This window comes from Rattus norvegicus, chromosome 6 (assembly GCF_036323735.1).
Source record: "Rattus norvegicus strain BN/NHsdMcwi chromosome 6, GRCr8, whole genome shotgun sequence".
In the NCBI taxonomy this organism is placed as follows: domain Eukaryota; kingdom Metazoa; phylum Chordata; class Mammalia; order Rodentia; family Muridae; genus Rattus; species Rattus norvegicus.
In genome coordinates this window covers 112,888,385-112,916,144 of record NC_086024.1, presented here as the reverse complement: position 1 = coordinate 112,916,144, position 27,760 = coordinate 112,888,385, and the positions used below count along the sequence as shown (strand labels likewise).

General features: G+C 46.7%; 2 pseudogenes; one reads left to right on the top strand and one right to left on the bottom strand.

Moving 5' to 3' along the window:
* Positions 1-104: 104 nt before the first annotated feature.
* Gle1-ps2 (GLE1 RNA export mediator, pseudogene 2) lies at positions 105-2,157 on the top strand (annotated as a pseudogene).
* A 21,644-nt stretch (positions 2,158-23,801) lies between these two features.
* On the bottom strand, positions 23,802-25,978 carry Gle1-ps6 (GLE1 RNA export mediator, pseudogene 6; annotated as a pseudogene).
* Positions 25,979-27,760: the final 1,782 nt, after the last annotated feature.

Sequence of the window (27,760 nt, the reverse complement as noted above, 5' to 3'; positions counted from 1 at the left end):
CGTGTTTTATATAGAAATAAAATGTTGTACATCAAGATAAAAAATGCTTTCCAAAATAGACTTCAAATGAGACCTTATTTCAAATATAATTAGTTTAAAGGTAAATGATGTGGAATGGTGCCTGCTGGGAAACCCTGAGGGTGTCCCGAAACAAAGGCCTCCTGCACCGTGAGCACAAGGGACTGATGAGACTCTAGCATGATTTAGAATAATGCATCTCATTTCCCATACTGTCCTGTTACTCCGGATGGGTGGTAGATCACATCCCACCCACCAACTCACACCACTGCCAGATATGGCACCCCCTAGGATAATTCTCCATCCTCTAGATCTGCTTCAGGCCAAAACCAATCCTCACTCCTTAAGTCTCCTGGCACAAGTACCGTGCAATCCCCTCACCCTCAACAGCAAATGGAACCCAGAGCACTCATGAGTCACCGTTCACAGACCCTGTAGCACTTCAGTGCTCTCGGGCTATCAGAGTGGAGGGTTGCATCTGAAACTACAAATTGGCCAGCAGAAGGAGAGCAGCAGAGGGCCTGAGGCTGCAGCCGGAGGAGCAAGAGAGGAAGGTGCTAGACCTCTCAGAGATGGCATCCCAATAGCTTAAGAGGTCTGAGGAGCTGAGGGAGTAGAAGCTGCAGAAGGATTTCCGGGACTTACAGGAAATGATGGAAAAGAGTAGCAGACAAGCCCTGGACCATCAGAAGAAGCTGAGAGCTGAGCATGGCGGCAGAGCCAAGCTTCTCTCCCTAAATCTTGGAGAGGCTAAGCAGCAGCAGCAAAAGAAGCAGGCAGAGTAGGAACGGCTTCCTGAGGAGAAAGAACAGGTCAGTGTGCGAAGCCTGTACCCCCTGCAAGAGGAGGTCCTGTCTCAACCAGCAGCTGGAGGCCTCCATTCAGCAGCACAGAGACCTCCTGAACGTGGACCTGTCTACCTTCCAGAGCCGGGGCACGCAGCTGTGCGGCTTCATCTCCGGACTCCTTCCCACCACCTTGGAGACTGGCTATCCCACAGCAGAGAATCAAGCTGGGGCTGAGGGAGCCCTGCAGGAAATGAGGGACCTCCTCATCCATTTAGAGCAGGAGATCTCCAGAGACAAGGAAGTCAAGGAGGAGGAGGAGGCCCGCATCAATCGACAGGAGTCACAGGGCCCCCAGCACAAGCCCAGCAGGGACTCAGGGGAAGGAAGACTCGAACATGCAGGTCCAGGACGGGACGATGCAGTGGAACCAGCGACTTCAGGATGCTTCTGCGAAATGCGAGTTGGCCTTTGAGGACCTGAGCAAAAGCAAAGACAGTCAGGACAGAAGGATCAAGATGGACAGAAGGCAGCCACCATCCCAGTGAGCCAGATCTCCAGCAGCACAAGTTCAAAGCTCAAGGAGTTCTTTGACAAACTCCACAGCCTGCTCTCTGGTCAGCCTGTACAATCTGGTGGGCATCCCGTGTCTGTCAGTCTTCACCCTCAGGGGCTTCACTTTGTCCAGTACAAAGTGGCAGAGAAGTTCATCAAGCAAGGGGAGTCGTAAGTGGCCTCTCACCCCGAAGTGGCCTTCCCCATTGGAGCCGTGGCCTCTGGGATCTGGATGCTCCACCCCAGAGTGGGAGACCTCATCCTCGCTCAGCTCCACAGGCAGTGTCCCGACTCCGTTCCTTTCCACCCTGCTTTCAAGGAAGGGATGGCTTTGGAGGATTATGGACGGATGCTTGGCTACCCAGTGACGGATTCCAATGTGGAGGAACAGGACCACTTTCTGAAACGGATGTCCGGGATGATCCGTTTCTATGCTGCCATCATCCAGCTCCAGTGGCCATACAGAGACCGGCAGGAGGCTCACCCTCACGGCTTACAGCATGGCTGGCGCTGGTTGGCACAGGTCTTAAACCTGGAGCCTCTCCCGCATGTGACAGCCACTCTCCTCTTTGACTTCCTGGAGGTGTGTGGCAGTGCCCTCGTGAAACAGTACCAGGTCCAGTCCTGGAAGCTGGTCCTTGTCATCAGAGAGAACTACCTGCCCAGAATTGAAGCCATCACCAGCTCAGGACAGATGGGCTCTGTAGTGCGTCTACAGCAGTTCTTGGACAAATGTCTGCAGCACAGGGAGATCCCTGTCCCCAGAGGTTTTCTGACAGCCTCCTTCTGGAACTCTTGATGTCCTTCTTCTCAACTCTGTTTGGGGGTGGGTGTGAGAGATGGGGTGGGGGTGGGAGGAGGGACGCAGAGGGTGGGGGCCGTTTGTGGCGGGGGAGGGGGGGAACTCCATTAAGAATAAACCAACGGATTTGGAAGACTCCCTGTCAGGCTGAGAAGTTCGTCTGTGTGTTTTTCTTTACCTGTACTGTGTGAATGAGGCTCTTCTGTTTGACAGCCTTTTGTCAGTCTCTTGGCAGGTTAGGTAGTTCTAGAGGTGTCACAGACACATCCAGAACAGGCCTTTTCCGTTTTCACAAGTATAAGGAGGGGTGAGAAAGGGGCACTTGGCACTTAGCTGAACCTTTCCTCTCTAGTGTCCTTCAGGAGATGGCTGACCATTTGCTCGGCTCTCAGCTTGTAGAAAGCCAAGGTGTGTCTGTCTTCTGCAAGGCCTGTGCCACCTGGACACTGCTTTCTGGTACTTAGCCCCAGGCCCTGTAGGGGAATACCAGCTGATCCTCCCACTCACCCTGCTTTTCCCCCCTGTAGATTGAAATTCCCTGAGGGCTTCCCCTCAGACCCCTTGGGGACGGTGCCCCATGCTTGGACTTTTGTGAGACCAGAGAGTGGGGTCACTTAGGTCAGGAAAGCTCCCAGAGAACGGTTTTCAGCACCCTCCTTTCTCAAATCCAGTAAGTACCACCTGGGTGACTCTCACCCATTACATTCCCAAAATCAGGTGCAACACAAGCTTGCCTCCAGGCACCACCGTGCCTATCTGGGGAACACAGCTCCTTTGTGTTCTCAGAAAACACTTCCAGGAAGGTTTCACTTCAGCCATGCTGCTCCCTTCATCATTGCCGGTCATCTCCTAACTCCGGATGACCGGCATCAACTTTCCCCACAGACCACTTCTCTTCTTGATTACAAAGCCAGAGCCACATGGCTGGCCAAAGCTCACAAGTTCTGCTGCTTACAGGAAGGTGCTGCAACATGGTCCCCTTGTTCTACCACAAGATCGCTGGCTTCCTCTTTTCCAACTCCTTCGCTGCCTAAGCTTGACTGTCATGGATCTGGCTCTGGGGCTTGACCTTGACCTCAGAGCTCCATATGCCTGTGTCCTGGCATGATAGCTGTGTGCCACCCGGCCTGCATTTAAGTTTTTCTACAGCTCCAAATTGCTGCCTCTGGCTGACCCTGAACTCAGAGATGTGCTTGGCTTTCTCTCCTGGGATTGAAGGAATGGACTACCGTGCCTGGATCTAAAATCCCTTGCTGGGGAGGACCTTGCCAAAGTCTGACACTCTCTCAGTTCAGTTCCATAGGCTTGAACTCAGGATTCAGCTCCCTTTGACTTGCTGGTGCCCCTTTCCTGTTCAAATTCTACGTTTCATATTTCCTCCTTTCTAAGCTTGCTATGCATATTCCAATCGGTCTTCATGAGACGTAGGCAGAGAACCATGTCTCCGATGGGCATATCTGAGACCTCCTTTGTCAAGGCCATGAATCCCAGTGTCCAAACCTTAGCCTTGTCCTCACACTTCCAACTAGGGCAAAAAGCACCCATGTTCTACACCAAAATACTACAAAAAAACAGTCCTCAGGCCCCATACTGAAGTTCTTCCCCACTGAAACCTCTTGGATACCTCTGCCTGATTCAAATCCCTCTCAGGAACCAGGTCTTCCATTTTCCTACTGAGATAGCCCTCTGAGCCGAACTTAAAGCATCCACTGCTTTCCAAGTCCAAAGATCCTCAATCCACAGTCTCCACGCAACTATGCTGGTGGGCTTTGATTATATGCCTTCTACCTTTTCTCTCTTTCTTTCCTTCCTTCTTTGTTTCTTTCTTTCTTTGTTTCTTTCTTTCTTTGTTTGTTTCTTTCCTTCTTCCTTTCTTTCTTTCCTTCTTCCTTTCTTTCTTTCTTTGATTGTTTTCATTTTTTAAATGAATTGCCTTGAACTCTAGTCTTCCCCCTTGAGTAGTGAGTACCATAGAGAGTGAGTGACCTCCTCTTCAGCCTCGGTCAGCTCACTTCAACTTTGAAAACCTTTCAGGATGCAGGGTTTAAAACGGAGATGGAGAGAAATTAGGTCTTTTGAGTTTTTGTTTGTTTATGTGTTTGGTCTTTGTAAATTCCTGGGGTGGGTGGCTCAAACAAGCTAGGTAACTGGTTAAATTGGACAACCGGATGAGATAGGGAAACTCACAAAAATCCAGCAAAAGTGAAGCAAACCCATACCCCACATAACTAAAGGAAAGTGTTGCCCGTAGTAAGTGATTGAAAAGGGAATGTTATGGGGCTGCGGATTTAGTTAAGTGGTAGAGCGCTTACCTAGGAAGCGCAAGGCCCTGGGTTCGGTCCCCAGCTCCGAAAAAAAGAACCAAAAAAAAAAAGAAAAAAAAGAAAAGGAAATGTTATTGGGTCCGAGAGGACAGTCGAGTGCACTCATTCCCAACACTCACAAGGTGGCTCAGAAACATCTGCTCTTCTAGGACCCAGCGGGTCCAAAACCCTCTTCTAGCCTCCTAGAGCAGCAGGTCTGCATGTGGTTACAGAATACGTGGAGATAAAACACTGATAGAAACATACATATATTATACATATACACACATATATATATTTGTACATCTCTATTACTTTTTGTTGCATGTAGCATAAGCTTGTGTCTGTTTCAAGTCCAAAGATCCCCAATCCAGTCTTCCAAACAAAAGCTTCTTCAGGCCTATCACCGAGATACCCCAGTCCTGTGAAAACAACGTCTCTCTTAGGCAGGGTTTGACTGCTGTGAGCAGACACTGTCACAGTCAAAGCAGCTCTTGTGAGGACATTTAACTGGGACTGTCTTCCAGGTTGGGAGGGTCAGTCCATTATCATTAAGGCAGGAACATGGCAGCATCCAGGCAGGCAAGGTGCAGGACGAGGTGAGAGTTTTCCATGTCCATCTGAAGGCTGCTAGCAGATTACTGACTACCAGGCAGCTAGCCTGACACTCTTAAAGCCCACTCCCACAGTGACACATCTACTCTGACAAGACCTGAAAGACCCTCAGAGAGAATCTTCCTTCGGGAAGGAGATCCCCAAGCCCAATGACCATGCTGAGACCACTGGATGCAATCAGCAAGAGGGTTTATTGTCTGGATACACAGGTACTTTTGTTTGTCTCAGTCAGCTCGGAAGGACTGGCGCGCCCAGCAAGACCGGGGATGGTTTTTTATAGGGTTCTGGGGAGCAGAAGCAGGCATACAGAAGCAGATGCATGGTTACAGGGACTTGATTGGTGGATTCAAATGAGGCGCGGATGCATGGTTATGCAGCAAAAGAGTATGTGCAGGCTGGGGCGTCTGAAATGTCAAGGGCTAGGGGCTTATCCCTTCCTGCCAGATGGCCTATGAGTCAGCACTGATAAGTCAAGCTGGTTCCTGCATTCCTTTTTCCTTATCGTTATGATCTGTTAGTCTTAAGGGCAGGGCAGGCCCACAGGGCCTGGGCTCGCCCAAGCCTGTTTTAGCTCTGAGTCTGTGAATCTTAAGACTTACTTTTTACTTTTATAGTTGTGTACCTTAAGCTCCTTTTAAGGGGGGGTCTTTCAGACCATGACTCCAAATAGTGCAACTCCCTGAGCCAAGCATATCTAAACCCTGACTGTTGCTCTCTCTTCTGCTTCTTGGCAGGCAGGGGATTCAGCCTGTGCCTTCCAGTGCATCTTTGAGGCCCCACCAGCCAAGACCTGCAAGCCCTACAGCGCAGACGCACTGCACATGTGGTGGTTGTTGTTCTGGGGGTCCTCTGTTGGGCAAGTTGGCTTGTTCCAAGAACCAATGCTAGTGAGCTGTTAAAAGCTCACCAGAGCTATGCTGGTAGGCTTTGTTCTTCTGACACCCACCTGTTCTCTATCTTCCTTCCTTCCCTCCTTCCTTCCTTCCTTCCTTCCTTCCTTTGTTTCTCTATTTCTTTCTTTTTTCTTTCTCTTCCTTCCTTCCTTCCTTTGTTTCTCTATTTCTTTCTTTTTTCTTTCTTTCTTTTTTCTCCCTACCTTCCTTCCTTCCTTTCTTTTATCTTTCTTTCTTTTTTCTTTCCCTTCCTCCCTTCCTTCTTTCCATTCTTTCTTTTCTTTCTTTATTGAACTGCATTGAACTCAAGTCTTCCTGCTTGAGTAGAGAGGACTGTACAGAGTGAGTGAACTCCTCTTCAGCCTCGGTCAGCTCACTTCAACCTCTGAAAACATTTCAGTATCCAGGGTTTAAAACTGAGATGGAGAGAAGTTATGTCTTCTGACTTTTTGTTTGTTTGTTTGTTTTTTTGTTTGCTCTTTGTAAATTTCTTGGGTTGGTGGCTTAAACACAGACATGCTAGGTATCTGGTTATATTCCATAACTGGATGATATAGGAATCTCATGAAAATCCCGCAAAAGTGAAGCAAACCCACACGCCACATAAGTAAAGGAAAGCGTTGCCGGTGGTAAGTCATTGAATGGGGAATGTTATTGGGTCCAAGAGAGCAGTCAAGTGCAGTCACTCCCAACACTCACAAGGTGGCTTAGACACATCTGCTACTCTAGGACCCAGCCGGTCCAATGCCCTCTTCTAGCATCCTTGGGCAGGAAGCCTGCATGTGGTTATATTTATATGTGTAGGCAAAGCGGACTAACACACACACACACACACACACACACACACACACACTCACACACACCAAAATTTTTATACTTGTTTAACTTTGTTTATTTGTGTCAAAGTGTGCGTGTATAGTAGACTTATGTAATGTCTGTGATGGACAGAGGAGCCCCTGAGAGAGTCTGTTCTCTATGTCTTTCTCTCTGATGCTGTTCTCGCTACTCAAGCACTGCACCATGTGCCTTACACAGCCATCTGCCTAGAGTCTGTGTGAAGGATGGAGGCTTAATTGAGACAATACTACCATTTCACCCTGTGAAAGCTCATGATTCATTCTTTTTGATGCATGATTGATATGGGAGAGCACAACTCTCTCTGGGTACTACCGCCTGGACCGGAAATCCTAGGTGTTACAATAAAGTAGACCAAGCAGGCCATGAGTAGGAAACCAGTAATGCTGTCCTCTGCATTGTCTCCTGCCTACAGATTTCTGCCTTGAGGTCCTGCCCAACTGAATGGATAATAAGCAGTTTCCTTCCCATCTTGTTTCTGGCTATGGTGTTTTATCCCAGCACTAAAAACCTAAGACCCTATCCCTGTATACAACTTGTCAGCGACCTTATCCTCTCTGAGACTGAATCTGTCCCCTCACAGCACTTTATTATAGGGACATTTGGTTTGTTATTTGAAATGCTATAATTCATTTTTTTGTCTTCTGTTAGAATATAAATTCTAGGACAGTAAGGCATTGGATCCATGTTGCCTTTTTACTTTGGTTTTTATTATTGTGAAGAGACATCATGACAAGACAACTCTTACAAAGGCAGATAGTTACATGGGACTCACTTAGAGTCTCAGAGACTTAGTCCATTCTCCTTATAGCAGGAATCATGGCTGCCTGCAGGCAGAGTTGGTGCTGGAGAAACAGCCGAGAGCTCTGTCTCTATCTTCATCTGGAGGCAGACAGGAACCATCTTCCATTTTGGCCAGAGCTTAATGAGTCTGTATAAGACATCGAAGGCTGGGCTGGAGAGATGGCTCAGCGGTTAAGAGCACCCGACTGCTCTTCCAGAGGTCCTGAGTTCAATTCCCAGCAACCACATGGTGGCTCACAACCATCTGTAAGGAGACCCGATGCCCTCTTCTGGTGTGTCTGAAGACAGCTACAGTGTACTTATATATAATAAATGAATAAATAAATCTTTAAAAAAAAAAAAAAAGACATCGAAGGCCACTTCCAAGGTGATATATTTACTCCAACAAGGCCACACCTACACCAGTAAGGCTACACCTCCTAATGATGCTTTTCCTTATGGCCAAGGCATTCAAACACACAAACAAGTCTTTGGGGGGTGGGGGGTGGTCAAACCTTTTCAAACCAACAGTGCCTGACATATAATCAGTAGTCCATGTTGAAAAGAGGATGTTAACAAGAATGTTCCTTCCCTGGTAGATGGAAAGTATAATTTGGTTCAAGTGGGGACATAGAGTGATAAATGAAATATCAGGATAGTTGTGTCTGTGATGAACCCTGGGAAAGTTAGAAGCAGGAGTGTGACAAAGAGAAACTGAGCAGAAGCCACCGATCCCTTCTTAGGACAGCATTGTCAGAAAAGAAGCCTGTGAAGAAATCCCATCCTGACAGGCGGGGAGGTCAGCCATGGTGGTAGAGATGGGGCTAAGGAAGCTCCAAGGTATAGAAACTGCAACTGTAAAGATTCAAGGTTAAACTTTAATGTGTTGAAGAAACAGAAAGGGCCGTGAGGTGACTGAGGCAAAGACAGTTGTGCGCAAGAAGATGCAGGCGACAAAATGGGCTACACCACACGCAGGAGAAGGTTTAGAGATTTTTAACCTTTTTCTTAGGAATATTTTTATGCATTTACATTTCAAATGATACACCCCTTCCAGATCTCCCCTCCCAAAACCACCAATCCCACTCCTCCTCTCACCCGTCCCCTTTGCTTCTGTGAGAGTGCTACCCACTTGCCCACTCCCGTCTCACCCCACTGTCTTACCCCTATGCTGGGACATCAACCCACTACAGGCCCAAGGACCTCCCCTCTAACTGATGTCAGATAAGGCCATCCTGTGCTACATATGTATATGGAGCCAGGGATCCCTCCATGTATACTCTTGGGTTGTTGGTTTAGTCCCTGGGAGCCCTGAGTTGTCCGTTCAGTTGGTATTGTTCTTCCTTGAGGGTTGCAATCCTCTTCAGCTCCTTTACTTGTTCCGGCCACTCCTCAATTGTGGTCCCTGTCTCAGGCTGATGGTTGGATGTTAGTGTCCACGTCTATACTGGTCAATTGCTGGTAGATCCTCTCAGGGAACAGCCATACCAGGATTATGTCATCAAGCACTTCTTGGCATCAGCAATTGTGTCTGGGTTTGGTGTCTGCAGTTGGGGTGGATCCCTAAGCAGTGTGGTCTGTGTGTGGCCTTTGCTTCGGTCACTTCCATTAATTGTCCCTTTCTTTCCTTTGGACAGGAACAATATTGGGTAAAAAAGTTTCAGGTGGGTGGGTGGGCCCATCCTTCATCTGGGGGTCATGCCTGTCTACTGAAGCTGGTCTCTACAGGTTGTATCCCCCATTTGTTGCATGTTATGGCTAAAGTCATCCATCTGGGTACCAGAAGCCTCTTGCATCGCTGGCATCTTGGACATTCTAGTGGCTGTCCCCAGTTCCCCATCCCCTCTGTAACATGCTGTTTCCAGCTTCCAGCTATTTTAAATAAGGCTGTCATAACCATAGTGGAGCATGTATTTTTGCTATATGTAGGAGCATCGTTTGGGTATATTCCCAGCAGTGGCAAAGGTGAGTCTTCAGGTAGAACTGTTTCCAATTTTCTAAGGAACCACGAGATTGATTTCCATCGGGGTTTTACCAGTTTGCAGTCCGACCAGCAATGGAGGAGTGTTTCTTCCTCCACTTGCTCCAAAGCATGTGCTGACACTGAGTTTTTGTTCATAGATGTACTGATTGGTGTGAGGTGGTACCTCAGGGTCCTTTTGATTTGCATTTCCCTGATGAGTAAGGTGTTTAACTGCTTCTCAGCAATTCCAGTTTATCCAGTTGAGAATTCTTTGTTTAGCTCTGTACCCCAATTTTGAATGGGCTTATTTGCTTCTCTGCTGTCTAACTTCTTTCCTTCTTTGGATATTTTTTTTTCTTTTGGTTCTTTTTTTCGGAGCTGGGGACCGAACCCAGGGCCTTGCGCTTCCTAGGTAAGCGCTCTACCACTGAGCTAAATCCCCAGCCCCTTCTTTGGATATTTTGAACATTAGCCCTCTATTGGATGTAGGGTAGGTAAAGACCTTTTTCCATTCTGTGGGTTTCTCTTTTGTCATATTGACAATGTTCTTGGCCTTAAAGAAGCTTTTCAATTGAATGAGATCAATTGTTGATCTTAGAGCCTGAGCCATTGGTGTTCTGTTCAGCAAATTTTCCCCCCTGTTAATGTGTTCAAAGCTCTTACCCCGGTTTGACTTCTATTAGAATCAGCTTATCAGTCTATGTGGATGTCCTTGATTCTCTTGGACATGAGCTTTCTACAAGGCGAACTCTCCTACAAAGAGAACAGAATGGATTATTTGCATTCTTCTATATGCTGACCACCAGCTGAACCAGCTCCATTTGTTGAAAATGCTGCCCTTTTCCCCCAGTGGATCGTTTTGGCATCTTTGTCAAACATCAAATGACCATAGATGTGTGGTTCTTTCTGGGTTTTCAATTCTATTTCATTGATCTACCTGCCTTTCTGTGTACCAATGGTAGTTTTTATCACTACTGCTCTTTAATACAGCTTGAGGCCTGGAATGGTGATTCCCCAGAAGTTCTTTTATTGTTGAGAATTGTTTTTCCTATCCTAGGATGTTTGTTTTTCTAGATGAATTTCAGAATTGCTCTTTCTATCTCTGTGAAGATCTGAGTTGGAATTTTGATGGGGATTGCACTGAATCTGCAGATTGCTTCAGGTAAGACCACCATTTTAACTGTCAATCATGCTGATCTATGAACATGGGAGATCTTTCTATCTTCTAAGGTCTTCTTTAATTTCTTCCTCCGTAGACTTGAAGTTCTCGTCATACAAATCTTTCAATTCCTCAGTTACAGTCACACCAATATATTTTCTATTATTTGTGACTATTTCGAAGACTGTCCTTCCCCTAACTTCTTTCTCAGCCCATTTGTTTTTTGAGTAGAAGAAGACAACTGACTTGTTTGAGTTAATTTCATATCCAACTACTCTGCTGAAGTTCTCTGGTAGAAGTTCTGGAATCAATTATATGTACTATTATATTGTCTGCCAATATTGATATATTGACTCCCTCCTTTCCAATTTGCATCCCTTTTGTTGGGGTAGAAATCTCAGCTCGCTTCCTGGACAGAACACACCAAGCCAACATGGTTCCACATGGAGAGATTTAATGAGAGAAGAAGAGAAGAAGAGAGGAAAGGCTGGCCATGAGCACTGGAGGGAAAGGGGTAGAGGGAAGGGTAGAGAAAGGACAGGAACAAAGAGGGCAGGAAAACAGAGAAAAGTAAGGGCGAGAGAGAGAGAGAGAGAGAGAGAGAGAGAGAGAGAGAGAGAGAGAAAGGAGGAGGCAAGCAGCCCTCTTTATAGTCAGGCACAGGTGGCTTTTGCCAGGCAGCTGTGGGGCAGAGCATACCTGGCTGTTGCCAGGTAGCTGTGGGGGTGGAGCTTAGACAGAAAATCAACGCATTTGACCTCTTTTTATTGTTTAAATGTTCAGGCTAAAACTTGGAGTATGATATTGAATAGATAGGGAGAGAGAGTGTGCGTCTTTGTCTCCTCCTTGATTTTAGTGGGATTGCTTCAAGAGTCTCTCTAAATGGTTTGACATTGGCCATTGGTTTTCTGTATATCCCTTCTATTGCATTTAGTTATGTGCCTTGAATTTCTGATCTTTCCCACAGTTCTGAGATAAAGGGGTATTATATTTTGTCAAAAATTTTATCATCTAATGAGATTATCATGTGGATATTTTCTTTGAGGTTATTTATATAGCAGATTACATTGGTGGATTTTTATATATCCAACCATCCCTGACTCCCCAAGATGAGGTCTACTTGATCAAAGTGAATGATAGTTTTAATTTCTTAATGCCGTTGGATTATGAGAATATATTTGGTATTTTTGCATTGGTATTCATGAATGAAATAGATCTGATGTCCTCTTACTTTTTGGGTCTTTGTGTGGTTTATGTATTAGTGTAATGGTGGCTTCATTGAAAGACTTGGATAGTGTTCTTTCCATTCCTATTTTGTGGAATAGTCTGAGAAGTATTGTTATTAGGTCTTCCTTTAAGGTCTGAGACAATCCTGCAGTAAAACTATCTGGCCCTGGGCTTTTTTTTGGTTGGGAGCCTTCTAATGCCTGCTTCTATTTCCTAGGGGAATATGGGACTGTTAGATGGTTTATGTGATCCTGATTTAACTTTGGTACCTGGCATCTGTCAAAAACATCATCTTATTTATCTAGATTTTCTAGTTTTGTTGCATAGAGGCTTTTCGGGTAGAGTCTGGTAGTTTCTTTTGAATTTCTTCATTTTCTGTTGTTATGTATCCCTTTTCAGTTCTGATTTTGTTAATTTAGATACTGTCTGTGTTCCCTCTAGTTAGTTAGGCTAATGGTTTATGTCTCTTGTTGAGTTTTGTCAAAGAATCATCTCCTGGTTTTGTTGATTCTTTGTGTACTTCTCTTTGTTTCTACTTGGTTGATTTCAGCCCTGAGTTTGATTTTTTTCCTGCTGTGCCCTCCTCTGGGGTGCATTTGCTTCTTTTTGTTCTAGAGCTTTCAGGTGTTGTTAAGCTGCCAGGGTAGAAATTCACCAAATTCTTAATGGAGGCACTCAGAGCTGTGAGTTTTCCCAAGCTGAGTTTTCCACTATGATTGTGTGAGGTACAATATGTGCTTTGAGCTTCAGGGAGTTCACCCAACTCCCTACAGTAGGTTGTGTGACATCCACTTGTCAGGAACAAAGGTGGGGCATAATTTGGCCCATATATGTCTAGAATTGAGAGTTCATCTGGGTTATTTTTCCTTTAATGACTTTTGCTAACTTATGGGTGAAAGTCTAATTTAATGGCTATTAGAATGGCTACTACAGGGCTGGAGAGATGGCTCAGCCGTTAAAGGCTAGGCTCCCAACCAAAAATAGAATGGCTACTACAGCTTTTTTCTTGGGACCATTTCCTTTAAATTTTTCCTGCCTTTTAATTTGAGGTAGTGTCTATTTTTGTCACTGAGGTATGTTTGCTGTATGCAGCAAAACGATGAGTCCTACTTAAATATCTAGGCTATTAGCCCATGTCTTTGTGTTGGGGAACTGAGTCCATAGATGTTCAGAGATACTAGGGACCAATGATTGTTGCTTTCTGTTACTTTTGTTTTAGAAGTAGAATTGTGTTCATGTGTCTCTTCTTTTGGACTTCTGAGATGCTCTGCCCCCTGGCACAGGTATAAACTGGAAGGAGCTTGAGTCTCTGGTTAGGCAGTGGTTCCTATGTCCCCTCTGTCCTGGGGTGGTCTTATTAGACCAGGTATTGTAAGGAAGGTTGGGGCCTCATCTGTGATTCTGGTTTGTCAGAAGTCCTGAGAGGTCAAGTTGTTTCTGGGTCAAAGGGTTTAGATTTTAGTCAAGGCATTATAGGAATGCATTAGAGTGTTCAAAACCAGGATGGGATCTCACCAGAGAAGCTCAATATAAAAAATGCAGCTGAGCTACCAAAGCCAGAAAGGGAACATTTCAGAATCTCCCCAAGGCCATCTGTGTTTCTGCAGCAGCAGGAGCTGTAGCTGGTGATTGGTTGTTTAGAATTTCATGCAAGATTTTGCACCTCTGTTCCAGAGAGGAGACATCTGCAAGAAGAACCAAAGCACAGGGCTTCTCTTTAAGGCTGTATACAAAATCACGGTACAGTAGGTGATGAGGAAACTGTCTGCTATGTTGTAGGGCAAAGGAAGGAAGAAGGAGTTTCTGGTAAAAGGAGGAAGCAAAAGCAGTGCAGTGCACCCAGAGGTGAGCAGTGCCCTTCAGGAAGAACAGCAGCAGCATGGACACCAACTGCAGCCAGCAGGCTTGTGTCAGTGCCTGCCCAGAACAGAAGGGCCCAACAGGAACCACCCAAAACTCAAACCCAAGTTGCTCACTACGGAGCTCCCTCAGAGATCGCAAAGATTTTCCGTGGGAAACTGAGGCACATTGTCAGTTTAGTGTCACCTCTGTCTGTAGTCAGCAGTGAACAAGTGTGCCCTAGGAAGTGGGCAGTCCTTAGTGTACAGGACTGTGAGGATTTCATTCTCTTTCTTCTTTTAAAGAAATCTGTATTTGGAGTCTTGCTCCAACTCTGAGGAAGAACTCTTCTCTCAGGCTGGGGTGAGGGCAAAGATATTCCAGAGCCCAGTTATTACTCACAGAGAGCTTTAGAGTGCCCCTTCCCTGGTAAGATCTTTCTCAGATGTTTGCAAAACACCCAGGGAGGTGTGCAGCCCTGAGCCAGGCAGCCTAGCTGTCTCTTTAAATGCCAGGGTCTGTGAGGGAGAGGGAGGGGCCAACTCTGGAGAGCTTGAAATTCCTGGGCTCCTCTAGCAGTGTCAGGTTCAGGGCTCAGCCAACTGATCCCCTCTTGACTGCAACTCACTGAGTAAGGGAAAGGTGATGTATCCTCCCCTCCTGTAGCCACCAGCAGCTCCAGACCCACAGGACCTGGTTTTAGCAGCTCCAGCTTGCTCCCTTCTTTCCTGCCACTCCCTCCCAGAGAGAAATAGAGAGAAGGAAAAAGGAAAGGGAGTCAGAAAGATCCTGGGATTTGAATCTTTCCAAGGAGGAAACATGCAGCAAAATCAGTTGATTAAATACCAAACTGACAGATTCCCACCTCTTCAGTTCAACCAAAAGGTAGGTTCTGGGAGAAAAGGCAGGCAGGCAGGAGGCAAACCAACTACAGGTTTTATCCATTCCAGGAAGAGTTTGCACCTGAGACAATAGAAGTTTTCTGTGGGGAAAACCAAACTAGATTTTCTCTTTTTTTCTATTTTTCTTTTAAAAACTGGATTTGAAGACCACAACTGGCCACAGAAATGGATTTTGAACTCCTCCTATTTTACTGAGGTTTCTCCTGGAAGTTGCTTGAGGTGTTAGGAAAATCAGGAAATGTTTCTGATTCATTATATTCTTCCTCTTCTTTTCATTACTTATTTGTTTTTTTTTAAGACTTTCTCCTATTTGATTGATTTATTAATTCAAAATGACATGTGTCTATCACTTAGTGTTGGGTTGCTCTTTTTTTTAAATGATTTTATTTATTTATTTTATGTATATGAGTACATGGTCTCTGTCTTTAAACACACCAGAAGAGGGCATCAAATCCCATTATAGATGGTTGTGAGCCACTTTGTGGTTGCTGGGAATTGAACTCAGGACCTCCGGAAGAGCAGTCAGTGCTCTTAACCGCTGAGCCACCTCTGCAGCCTGGGTTGATCTTTTCTTTTTTTGTGACATTTTGAGGCTTTTGAGAATCCCAGAAAGGCAATGTAGGATGGAGACAAGGATTTCCTTTAGCTCTTAAGAAACTGAGGTGTGTTTGTGTGTGTGTGTGTGTGTGTGTGTGTGTGTGTGTGTGTGTGTGTGTGAGAGAGAGAGAGAGAGAGAGTGAGAGAGAGAGAGTGAGAGAGTGAAGAGGGAGAGAGAGGAGAGGGAGAGAGTGAGGAGAGGGAGAGAGTGAGGAGAGGGAGAGAGTGAGGAGAGGGAGAGAGGGAATGAGTGAGAGAGAGAGAGGGAGTGGGTGAGTGAGTAAGAGAGGGAGTGAGTGAGAGAGGGAGTGAGTGAGAGAGAGAGGGAGTAAGTGAGTGAGAGAGGGAACACCCCTGAATGAGAGCAAGCTAGTGAGAGTTGGTGGGGGGGGAGAGAAGGAGATGGAGAGAGGTGCAGGGAGGGAGAGTAAGAGAGAGAGGAAAGTGTTGAGGAGTGTTCTGAATGTGCTTGTCATCCTTCCCTAGAAGTTATAGGGGCTCCATGATGCAAGCAGCCCATGGCTGCATCCTGACAGCCTGTGTTTGAGGTACTGAGAGGCTCTCCCAGGCTGTTGGTTCTTGATTCTTGATGAGGGATGTATAGGCCCCGCACTGCATGTTTCAGTTTTGCTCTCAGGCTAGTTGGAGATACTAATGGTTTCAAATGTGTGGGAAAGTCTTTTACCAGCTTTCTCTGCTCGACACTAAGGTTGGACATGAACGATCCTAAGTGGGGGTTGGAGATGGTTGACCTTGACGGGTGTTAGACATGAATGACCCTAATAGGGGTTAGACGTGAACAACCTAAATAGGAGTGAGAGATTCTAGCCAAAGGTACATCTGATTGTTAGGAGGTAGACTGGCTGGCTTTGTGTGTCAACTTCACACAAGCTGGAGCCATCACAGAGAGAGGAGCCTCCAAGAGACCCAGCTGTAAGGCATTTTCTCCATTAGTGATCCAAGGTGGGAGGGCCCATTGTGGTGGTGCCATCCCTGGGCTGGTGCTCTTAGATTGTACAAGAAAGCAAGGTGAGCAAGCCAGTAAGTCACATCCCTCCATGGCCTCTGCATCAGCTCCTGCCTCCTGACCTGCTTCAGTTCCAGTCCTGACTTCCTTTGGGGATGAACAGCAATGTGGAAGTGTAAGCTGAATAAACCCCCTCCCCAACTTGCTTCTTGGTCATGATGTTTGTGCAGGACTAGAATCCCTGACTGACAAGTTGGTACCAGGTGTGGGGTATTCCTATGACAGTCTGACCATGTTTTGGGGAGGACTGTGGAAGAACTTTGGAACTTTGTGCTAAAAGAGCCATTAGGTATTGAGAGCTTCTGTAGGAGCTTAGAGGATAATGATGAGAACAGCACAAACAATGGAGGCCTGGCTTATGAAATCTCAGAGGGAAGATTAGAGACTTATCAGGGCCATTGCTGTTTTGATTGTGAAGATTCTGTGGTTTGGGTTAGTACCAAGATATCAGAACTACTAAAGCAAAACATTTGCATTCCTGGGACCATAAAGCTGGTCAGCTGGAGCTAAGAAACTAGTGGTGATTAAGACGAGAAACAGCAGCAGGGAGGTGAAAACTTCTGGGAAGTGTCTTCTGAGAGCACAAAGAAGCTGAGGCTGTGTTCCAGAGACATCCAAGGTTGGACCTTGTGCTGCAGCTGTACTTGGTAATGGATGGGAGGCGTCCATGTGATTCTGGTTCTCAAGGCCTGAAGGGGGTCTGGGGCCATGGAAATCCACTGGTGAAGGTGCAGCGTGAGTTGCAATTGAGGGGCCAGGACCGAAGGGGTCATGCAAAGGTGTTGAGGCTTGGTACCCTGAAGAGAGGCTATTGCTAAAGCCTAGTTGCAACAGGAGAACCCAATCTGCATATGCAGCAAGTGTGCACTCATGGGAGGTCACCAAGGAAGTTCTCCAGATTGACTTCAGGGCCAGCTGAGCCTAAGAGCCCTCTCCTCAGTACACACTTGAGGCACTTGGAGGAGGTGTAACTCAGTTTGGTTTTCCTACACTGCAATGGTGTTATGGACAGTTAATGTGCTGGTGTGCCTCTGTGTTCTGCTAAGCATTTCCTAGTGTGTCCTTTTTCTCTGACCCCATTTTCCCTCTCTTTTCCCTTCCTTCTTCCTCTTTCCCTCTCCTCTTCTTCCCCCTTCCTCTCCCTTTCCTTTTCTCTTTCTCTTCTCTAGACAATCTAAACTGCTTCACTCTTTTCCGAAGCTGCTCGCCTTGCCAGCTGGAGATGACTGGGATATAGGAATCCTGGTCCCTCCAACCCCAAGAACACTCCTTCTGTGTGAGATCCTTCCCTTGCTTTGGTAGCAACAAAGGTTTACTCAAACCATAGGAGGGAGGAGCGTCAGGTAGTGTTCTGTTCCCTGCTTTGCAGGTGGGTAACTCAGTCTTGATGAGCCCTGAAGCAGGCTGTCCTATAAGACAGCTGTTGATGTGAGCAGCCCTCTTGCCCCCCCCCCTTTTTTTTCTTAAAGATGGAAGGGATCCAAGCTCTGTGACCCAGGGAGGAGCTTGACACACTATGCAGGAGTGCCTTCTTCCCCTGGAATGAGTGCCATAGACTTTTTGTGCCAAATGAGTGCCAGCTGTTTTGAAACTAAAGCACAGCCCTGGAAGGTACAGAAGGACAGAGATGAAGGGAGGGTTTGTTCAAACAAGCTTGAGATGGCTCCTGGGCTTGACAGTCTCTACCAAAGCTGGGGGAGTGGGTGTATTTCTAGGGCAGTTGGCTGCCTGCTGGGAGTGTGCTGTTCCTTGGTGACTCACTGGCCTGGGGTAACCTCAAACAGCACAGTAGCAGGTGATCTTGGGAAGGGAGCAACTCTGACCTTGAACTACCTATAAATAGACATCCTAAATGAAATGTATCATGTTGTAGTATGAGTAGGTCCCCTTAATTTGATGGAACCATTAGATAAGTTCGTAGCCATGGGAGGAGCTTGAGTGGCTGTACAGGGTTTGGGAATATCCACCTCAGGGTGGGGGTGGGGGAAGCCCATGGAAACAGCATTTCCTGTCTCAGGAATCCCATTGGCTTTCACAGCTGGGTCTCAGAGTCACCTGACAATGTGTCTGAGTCTTGTTTGAGGGGTCCTGAATATCACACTCTGGGCTTGGGTCCAGCAACCTGAGATGTAAAAGGCTTCCCTGTACCTGCAGGGGATTCTGGTCATTGGAACCATAGGCTTCTAAGATCATTTAGTGCCGAGGTTATAGGTGAGACACTATGCCTGCTAAGTTCAGAGTTTAATTTGCTCAGCAAAACTTAAAATACAAGAGCATTTTTGGTAATTATTAATGCATAGATCAGCCCCCTTAAACGTAGAGACTATAGTGATGTCCTAATTTTTGTGGCTCAGATGGAGTTATATGATTGGAAATAGGATCTGTGTCCCTTCTTGGTACATGCCAAAGCCACTGTAGTGTTTCCCCTTACATTCTGTTAAACGTAGTACAGAGCCTTAGGACTTCCACCACCATCTGGTAGATTCACGTTTCCATACCACAAGGGTTGATTTGAAACCTTGAAATCTCCTAACATTGCACCTTTGAAACAGGTTTTTTGTCCCAGTTCATCCTTTCATTTAGCAAATCCATGGTATCTGTGCATTGCTCTCAATATCTACAGCACCCTGTCTGAAGTGATCTGGTAAGAAGCTTACTGTCTTAAGGTGGTTTCTTTAGTGTGCTGGCTTTCTGTTGCCCTGACAGAATACCTGACATAGACAGTTTAAAGGAAGAAATCATCCTTTCTGAAATCTGTCTTTCAGTCCAGTTTTATCCAGGCTTGTTGGGTTTGTCTTGGCCTAGTCCGTCATATTGGTGGCAGAAGGTGGAGGAAGGCTGTCTACTTCATGAGAGAATGAGTAAGAGTCAGAGGCCCAAGTGTTCCTTCAAGGACAGAACCTCCCATTGCTCTAACATCCTTCCACTAACTAGGCTCTATATCCTAAAGGTTCCCACTTCCAATAGCACCACAGGCTGGAAACCACGCCTTTAGCATAGGGGCCAATGAGGGATATGAAGAAGTAAAACCATGAGCTAAAGAGATGGCTGAGTGGTTAAGAGCACTGATTGCTCTTTCAGAGTTCCTGAGTTCAAATCCCATCCACGATATGGTGGCTCACAACCATTTATAATGATATTTGATGTTCTCTTCTGGTATTTTTGAACACAGAGACAGTGTACAAATATCTCTATATGTATATGTGTATATATGTGTGTGTGTGTATAAAATGTATATGTATATATACGTTATATAAATCTGTTTTAAAAACTATGAAACCCTAAGATGGGAAGTGTTTTGTAGAATGATTACTGTCTTGTTTTAACATGAATTTTGGGGGCTATTTTGCCTACTCTCCAGTTGTTTTATGAGGCTCTGATATCGCTAATCATTAGGGCCTTTAAGAAGTTTCCCTCTGATTGTAGAAAGTCTATTTGGTATTTATTTATCAGCCATAACTGAAAAGCTTACCTGAAGAAAAACACAGTATTAGCATTGGAACTCCATGATGCTCTTGATTGGGAGATACTGATTTTAAATATTTCTATGCAGTGGTGGTGGTGACAGTGGCATCAGAGGCAGAGCCAAAAGCCTTTAATCCTATCACATAGGAGGCAGAGGCAGGAGGCAGGTAGATCTGAGTTTGAGGGCAACCTCCTACATTGTGAGTTTCATGGCAGTAAAGCCACAGAGAAACCTTATCCTGAAAAGAACAAGCAAACAAAAATTATTACGTCATTTCTTCCTTCCCTCCATCCTTCCAACCCGTCTCCGATTTCCCATCACTTTAATTATTTGGGTTGGTATTCTAGTTCAGAGTTCACAGCTAGTTTGATCCCACAGCAGCCTGCATAGTCCCACTTGGCATCATGAAACCCCGCCAGGAAAAAGGAATCTTCTACACAGACAGGAAGTCATGTGGCCTGGACTGGCCTCCTCCTTGCTTAGCAGGGATGATCTTAAATCAGGGCATGTCTTGCCTGCTTCCCAAATGCTAGAATGACAGATGTGTGACATTTTACCCAATTATCAAAGCCTTGGCTCGTGAAAATGGTCCCAAATAAGCATCAGACAGATGGGACTGCATGCTTTTCTGCATAGGACCATCAGGCTTAACCAATAAATTCCCTTCCCAGAAATTCCTCCCTGCAAAAGGTATTTAATCTTAGGCCCACCTCCAGAGGTGGGGAATGGATTATTGCATCCACATTCTGCCCTGACAACAAGTGTTTAGAACCATGCAATGTCTCTTTTCATCCAGGGTCTACCATGGAGAGATATGAAGAAGTCCTTCCCTTACAAAGCCACAGATGACAAAAGGATTTTCTGTGCTCCCTAAAACCTCTGCCAGCAACTCTGCATCCAACAAGTTAAGGAAAATCCTCTCTGCTAGCACAGGCCAGTGCCCACCCTGTTCTGACCCTGCTCAGGCTAGAAGCTGTCCACAACCTGGAGGCCCCCTTCTCCAATCTCTGCACTTCAGGACTCAGAGAAGGGCATGGACCTTACCTTCCTCCTCGAGAATCTGCTCCTGCTCTGCCTCTCCAAGCTTTAGGGTGAGAAGCTTGGCTCTGCGGCCATGCTCAGCTTTCAGCTTCTCCTGATGGCCCAGGGCATCTCTGCTACTCTTCTCCATCACTTCCTGTAAGTACCGGAAGTCCTTCTGCAGCTTCTGCTCCTTCAGCTCGTCAAACCTCTTGAGCTCTCTGAATGCCATCTCTGAGAGGGCTCGTACCCCCCCTTTTTTAAATATATATATTAGATATATGTCTTTACTTACATTTCAAATATTATTCCCTTTCCCAGTTTCCTGTCCGCATAAGCCGGCATCCCCATACCTCCCCCATATGGGTGTTCCCCCCATCCACCTCCCTTACCACCCTACCGATATTCCCCTGCAATGGGGGTTCAACCTTGGCAGGACCAAGGGCTTCCCCTTCCACTGGTGCCCCAACAAGGCTATTCTCTGCTCCATATGCAGTTGGAGCCCTGGGTCAGTCCCATGTATAGTCTTTCCATAGTGGTTTAGACCCTGGAGGATTTGGTTGGTTGGCATTGTTGTTCTTACAGGGTTACAAGGCCCTTCAGCTCTTTCAATCCTTCCTCTAATTCCCCTAAACAGGGTCCTCTTCTAAGTTCAGTGATTTGCTGCTTGATTTGCTGCTTGCATTGACCTCTGTATTGGACATACTAAAACCATCCAATGGAAGAAAGATAGCATTATAACAAATGGAGCTGGTTCAAAGAAAGAACATTTTCAACAAATGGTGCTGGTTCAAAGAAAGAGCATTTTCCACAAATGGTGCTGGTTTAACTGGAGGTGAGCATGTAGAAGAAGCAAATCGATTCAATCTTATCACCATGTACAAAGTTTCAGTCCAAGTGGATCAAGGACATCCACATCAAACCAGACACATTCAGACTAATAGAAGAAAGAATGGGGAAGAGTTTCAAACACATGGGCACTGGGGAAATTTTCCTGAAAACAACAATGGCTTCCGCTCTAAGATCAAGAATCAACAAATGGAACCTTATAAACCTGCAAAGCTTCTGTAAGGTAAAAGATACTGTCATTAGGACAAAATGGCAACCTACAGATTGGGAAAAGATCTTTACCAATCCTACAACTGATAGAGGGCTAATATCCAACATATACAAAGAACTCAAAAAGATAGACTCCAGAGAACCAAATAACCCCAAAAAAATTGGGGTACAGAGCAAAACAAAGCATCCTCAGCTGAGAAATATCGAAAGCAGAAAAGCACCTAAAGAAATGTTCAACATCCTTAGTCATCAGGGAAATGCAAATCAAAAGAACCCTGAGATTCCACCTCACACCAGTGAGAATGGCTAAGATAAAAAACTCAGGTGACAGCAGATGCTGGCGAGGATGTGGAGAAAGAGGAACACTCGTCCATTGTTGGTGGGATTGCAGACTGGTACAACCATTCTGGAAATCAGTCTGGAGGTTCCTCAGAAAGTTGGACACTCCACTATCTGAGGACCCAGCTATATGACTCCTGGGCATATACCCAAAATATGCTTCCACATACAACAAAGACACGTGCTCCATTATGTTCATAGCAACCTTATTTATAACAGCCAGAACCTGGAAAGAACCCAAATGCCCTTCAACAGAGGAATGGATTAAAAAAATGTGGTACATTTATACAATGGAATGTTACTCAGCTATCAAGAACAACGACTTCATGAAATTCATAGGCAAATGGAATGAACTAGAAAATGTCATCCTGAGTGAGGTTACCCAATCACAGAAAAAAACACTTGATATGCACTCATTGATAAGTGGATATTAGCCCAAAAGCTTGAATTGCCCAAGATGCAATCCATAGATCACAGGAAGCTCAAGAAGAAGGATGACCAAAATGTGGATGCTCCCACTCCTTCTTCAAAGTGGAAAAAATGTCAATAGGAGGAGATGTGGAAGTAAAGTTTAGAGTAGCGACTTAAGGAACGGCCATTCAGAGCCTGCCCCACATGTGGCCCATAGGTATACAGCCACTGAAATTAGTTAAGATTGATGAAGGTAAAAAGTGCATGCTGAAAGGGGTTGGATATAGATCTCTCCTGAGAGACACATCCAGAGCATGCACCGTCCTCTCTTGCTCCTCCTGCAACCACCTCAGGCCCTCTGATGCTCTCCTTCTGCTGGCCAATTTGTACATTCAGAGGCATCCTTCCACTCTGAAGGCCTGAGAGCACTGAAGTGCCATAGAGTCTGTGATCGGGGACTCACATGTGCCCTGGGTTCCATTTGCTGTTGAGGGTGAGGGGATTGGCAGGGTACTTAAGCCAGGACACTTAAGGAGTGAGGATTAGTACCAGTCTGAAGCAGATCTGGAGGATCATGAATTATCCTCCAGGTAAGAGAGCCTAAAAGAATTATCCTCTCGAGCTTGACTTAAGGGACTCCACTCAGTGGTCTCATAAAAGTTGAAGCATGGAGTGCCATCCCAAAGGGGTCCTAGAGGAAGCACTTAGGAAATATCAATATATAGGCAAAAAAGGAGGAAAATGAAAGTGGGTGGGAAGATCAGCTGGTGTTTGGCTACAGGGACTGGGCCTAAGTACTGGAAACAGGGCCCAGTGGCAGGGGCCTTGGAGAAGACAGACACACCTTGGCTTTCTGCAAGCTAAGAGTCGAGCAAATTGTCAGCCATCTCCTGAAGGACACTAGAGAGGAAGGGTTCAGCGAAGTGACAAGGGTCCCTTCTTTCCCCTCCTTATACCTGTGAAAATGGGAAAGGCCTGTTCTGGATGTGTCTGTGACTCCTCTAGAACTAACTATCCTGCCAAGAGACTGACAAACGCTGTCAAGCATAAGAGCCTCATTCACACGGTACAGGTAAATAAAAACACACAGACGAATTTCTCAACCTGACAGGATACTTCAAAACCAGTTGCTCTATTGTTAACCCCCTAACCCCTGGCCTCAGACATAGTGTTCAGAAGGACATCAAGAACTCCAGAATGATGACTTCAGAAAACCTCTGGGGACAGGGACTCCCTGTGCTGCAGACATTTGTCCAAGAACTGCTGCAGATGCATCAGAGATCCCATCTATCCTGAGCTCAGGATGGCTTTAACTCTGGGCAAGTAGTCCTCTCTAGTGACAAGGACCATCTTCCATACCGGACCTGGTACTGCTTCACGAGGGCAGTCCCACACACCTCCAGGACGTCAAACAGGAGAGTGGCTATCACATCCAGGAAAGGCTCCAAGTTTAAGGCCTATGCCAATGACCACCAGTCATAATGTAAGCCATGAGTGTGAGGTTCTGACCTGCTTTTGTCAGGCCGCTGGAACGGGATGATTGTGGCAGATAAATGAATCATCCCAGCCATCTGTTTTAGAATATTGTCATGTTGCTCAACCTTGGAATATGTCAATTTGTAGGCAAGCTTCCATTAATAATCGTCAAACCCATCGCTTCCTTAAAGGCTGGGTACAAAGAAACGGAGTAGGGATGCTGCCTGTGGAGCTGATCGAGGATGAGGTCTCCCACTCTGGGGTGGAGCATCCAGATCCCAGAGGCCACGGCCGCAATGGGGAAAGGCGCTTTGGGGTGAGAGGCCACTTCAACTCCCCTTGCTTGTCGAACTTCTCTGCCACTTTGTACTGGACAAGGTCCAGCCCCTGAGGGTTAAGAGTGACAGACATGGGAGGCCCACCAGATTGCACAGGCTGTCCAGAGAGCAGGCTATGGAGTTTGTCAAAGACCTCCTTGAGCTTTGAACCTGCGCTGCTGGAGATCTGGCTCACTGGGATGGTGGCTGCCTTCTGCAAGTCCATCTTGATCCTTCTGTCCTGACTGTCCTTGCTGCTGCTCAGGTCCTCAAAGGCCAACTCGCATTTGGCAGAAGCATCCTGAAGTTGCTGGTACCAGTGCATCGTCCCATCCTGGAACTGCACCTGCAGGTCTTTCTTCGCCTGAGTCCCTGCTGGGCTTGGGCTGGTGGCAGAGGTCTGGGCAGGAGCCCTTGGGCGCTGAGGGCCCTGTGACTCCTGTTGCTTGATGCAGGCCTCCTCCTCCTCCTCCTCCTCCTCCTCCTTCACTTAGGTGGCTCTGGAGATCTCCTGCTCTAAATGGATGAGGAGGTCCCTCATTTCCTGCAGGGCTCCCTCAGCCTCAGCATGATTCTCTGCTGTGGGATAGCCAGTGTCCAAGGTGGTGGGAAGGAGTCCGGAGATGAAGCCGCACAGCTGCTTGCCCCGGCTCTGGAAGGCAGACAGGTCCACGTTCAGGAGGTCTCTGTGCTGCTGAAAGGAGGCCTCCAGCTGCTGGTTGAGACAGGACCTCCTCTTGCAGGGGGTACAGGCTACGCACACAGATCTGGCCTTCCTCCTCAGGAAGCCGCTCCTACTCTGCCTGCTTCTTGTGCTGCTGCTGCTTAGCCTCTCCAAGTTTTAGGGTGAGAAGCTTGGCTCTGAGGCCATGCTCAGCTTTCAGCTTCTTCTGACGGTCCAGGGCTTCTCTGCGACCCTTCTCCATCCTGCCCTGGAAGCCCCGGAAGTCCTTCTGCAGCTTCTGCTCCCTCAGCTGGTCAAACCTCTCCAGCTGTTGGCATGCCATCTCTGAGAGGGCTCCCACCTTCCTCTCTTGCTCCTCCTGCTGCAGCCTCAGGCCCTCTGCTGCTCTCCTTCTGCTGGCCAATTTGTAGTTTCAGATGCAACCCTCCACTCTGATAGCCCGAGAGCACTGAAGCGCCATAGGGTCTGTGAACAGGGACTCATGAGTGCTATGGGTTCCATTTGCTGTTGAGGGTGAGGGGATTGCAGGGTACTTGTGCCAGGAGACTTAAGGAGTGAGGATTGGTTTTGGCCTGCAGCAGATCTAGAGGATGGTGAATTATCCAAGCGGGTGCCATATCTGGCTTGTGGTGTGAGGTGGTGGGTGGGATGTGATCTACCACCCATCCGGAGTAACAGGACAGTGTGGGAAATGAGATGCATTATTCTAAATCATGCTAGAGTCTCATAAGTCCCTTTTGCTCACAGTGCAGGAGGCCTTTTGTGAGGGACACCCTCAGGGTTTCCCAGTAGGGATCATTGCACATCATTTACCTTTAAACTATTTATATTTGAAGTAAGGTCTTATTTGAAATCTATTTGGGAAAGCATTTTTTATCTTGATATGCAACATTTTATTTCTTTATAAAACACGCAAAGACTTTAGCTTTTGGAAAATTATGTTTAATCCCAGATTCGTATATTTCTTCCCACATACCAAGCATTGAATTAGTAAGGGATATTGCAATCCATTCAGTACGAGGAAAATATTACAAAATATTTACAGGAAAATTTTAAAAATAACTCAATCACAAAAGTCAAGTTGGAATAATCTTTTTTCCTCCAGAATTTTCTACTCTAGTCCACACTGCACATGAGTGAAAACGAGTAACTAAGACCTCCCCTATAGAATTCCCAAAATAGAGAGGGGATGAGACGGAGGATATGGTGGTGTCAAAGGGCACAGAGGTGGGGAGGGTTCATTCCTTCACGTCCTGGTAGATTATAAAGAAACGTGTTGTGTGGGGATCCCAGCAGACAAACATTAGGAGGCTCCTGGAACGGGACTTGGACAACACCTGACAGTGGACATTGCTCTTCCCTCTAAGTTTAGCAAGAGTCTGTTGTTCCACAATCCAGTCCTCTGGAGAGAAGCAGGAGACTCTGTCACAGCAGCCCTCCCATCTCTTTCATAAATGCTTCAAAGCATTGTACTTAGTTTGTGCTGAAGCAGGAAATGAGGGACCCCATCTTGGGGCTGCTTTGGCAATGGGCACAGCAGCCTCATCCTCCAACCTTCTTTGGAAAACAGTAGCATCTTTATTCTCACGTCCCACTCTCAGTGCAGTGGGCACGAACCGTGTGATGTCTGCCTTGGGATTAGTGATCTGGGGCTTGGCACTGATGGTCACTGTGGCTTTCTTCTCCATGGTGACTACACTTCCACCTTCTGCCTTTGGTCCCTGAATGAGGCTGGGCAGGGCAGTCACCACCCCTGGGTTGGGCAAGAGACCTGTCGTGTAAAGGGAAGGTGGAGCAGGTTCAAGAGGAGGCACCAAGGATGGGCAAATCATCCCAGGATGAGGAGGGATCCCTGGAGGTACAGGAGGAAGCCTTGGCAGGGACTAGAGTAGTAGCCTAGTGGGGACTAGAGTAGAAAATTCTGGAGGAAAAAAGATTATCCCTGGAAGTACAGGAGGAACCCTTGAGGGGCTGAGGGGGTAGACCTGGAGGAGGACTTGGGGGAGAGCCAGGAGGTCTACCAGGAGGAGGTCCTTGAATTCCTGGCATTCCAGGTGGTCTCAGGAATGCACTAGCCCTTGGAGGTGGCCCAGGAGGAGTGCCTGTAGGTGGTCCAGGAGGTAGAAGAGTTGGTGGTCCTGGCATGGGAGGTGCTTGTGTCTGAGGAGGAATGGACTGTGGAGGAGCCTGGTGTTGTGAAGAGGCAGCAGTTGTGCCCTCAGAGTGGGAATCTTCTTTATCCTGCTTCTGTGATTGTTTCCCCACTTCAGAATCTTTAGAGTCTTGCTCATCCTGTTCCTCTGAAAATTGCTCTACTCCCCGTCCTTCCTCGGGGATTTCCTGATCTGCCATTCGCAGCATCATGGCTTGAAGAGGAGTCAGCTCCTTTTGAAAGAGCGTACCCCTAAACGGGGGACGTGTCTCTCGCTCCAATCGTGGGATGGGGTGCCCCCAGGAATCACGAGGAGCCATTCTTGATGTAACAGCAGGAGGTAGCTTTATTAACGAGATCCCGGGTCTTAGCGGGATCCCGGGTCGACACGTATCTCACACAGGAGACAGAGGAATCGACCCCGAGCCTCTTTAGGCAGGGGTTTATATAGGAGAAGCTAGGGGGTTTCACGTGGTTATCAGCAAGGGAAATGGGTACAAGGTCTCATCTGC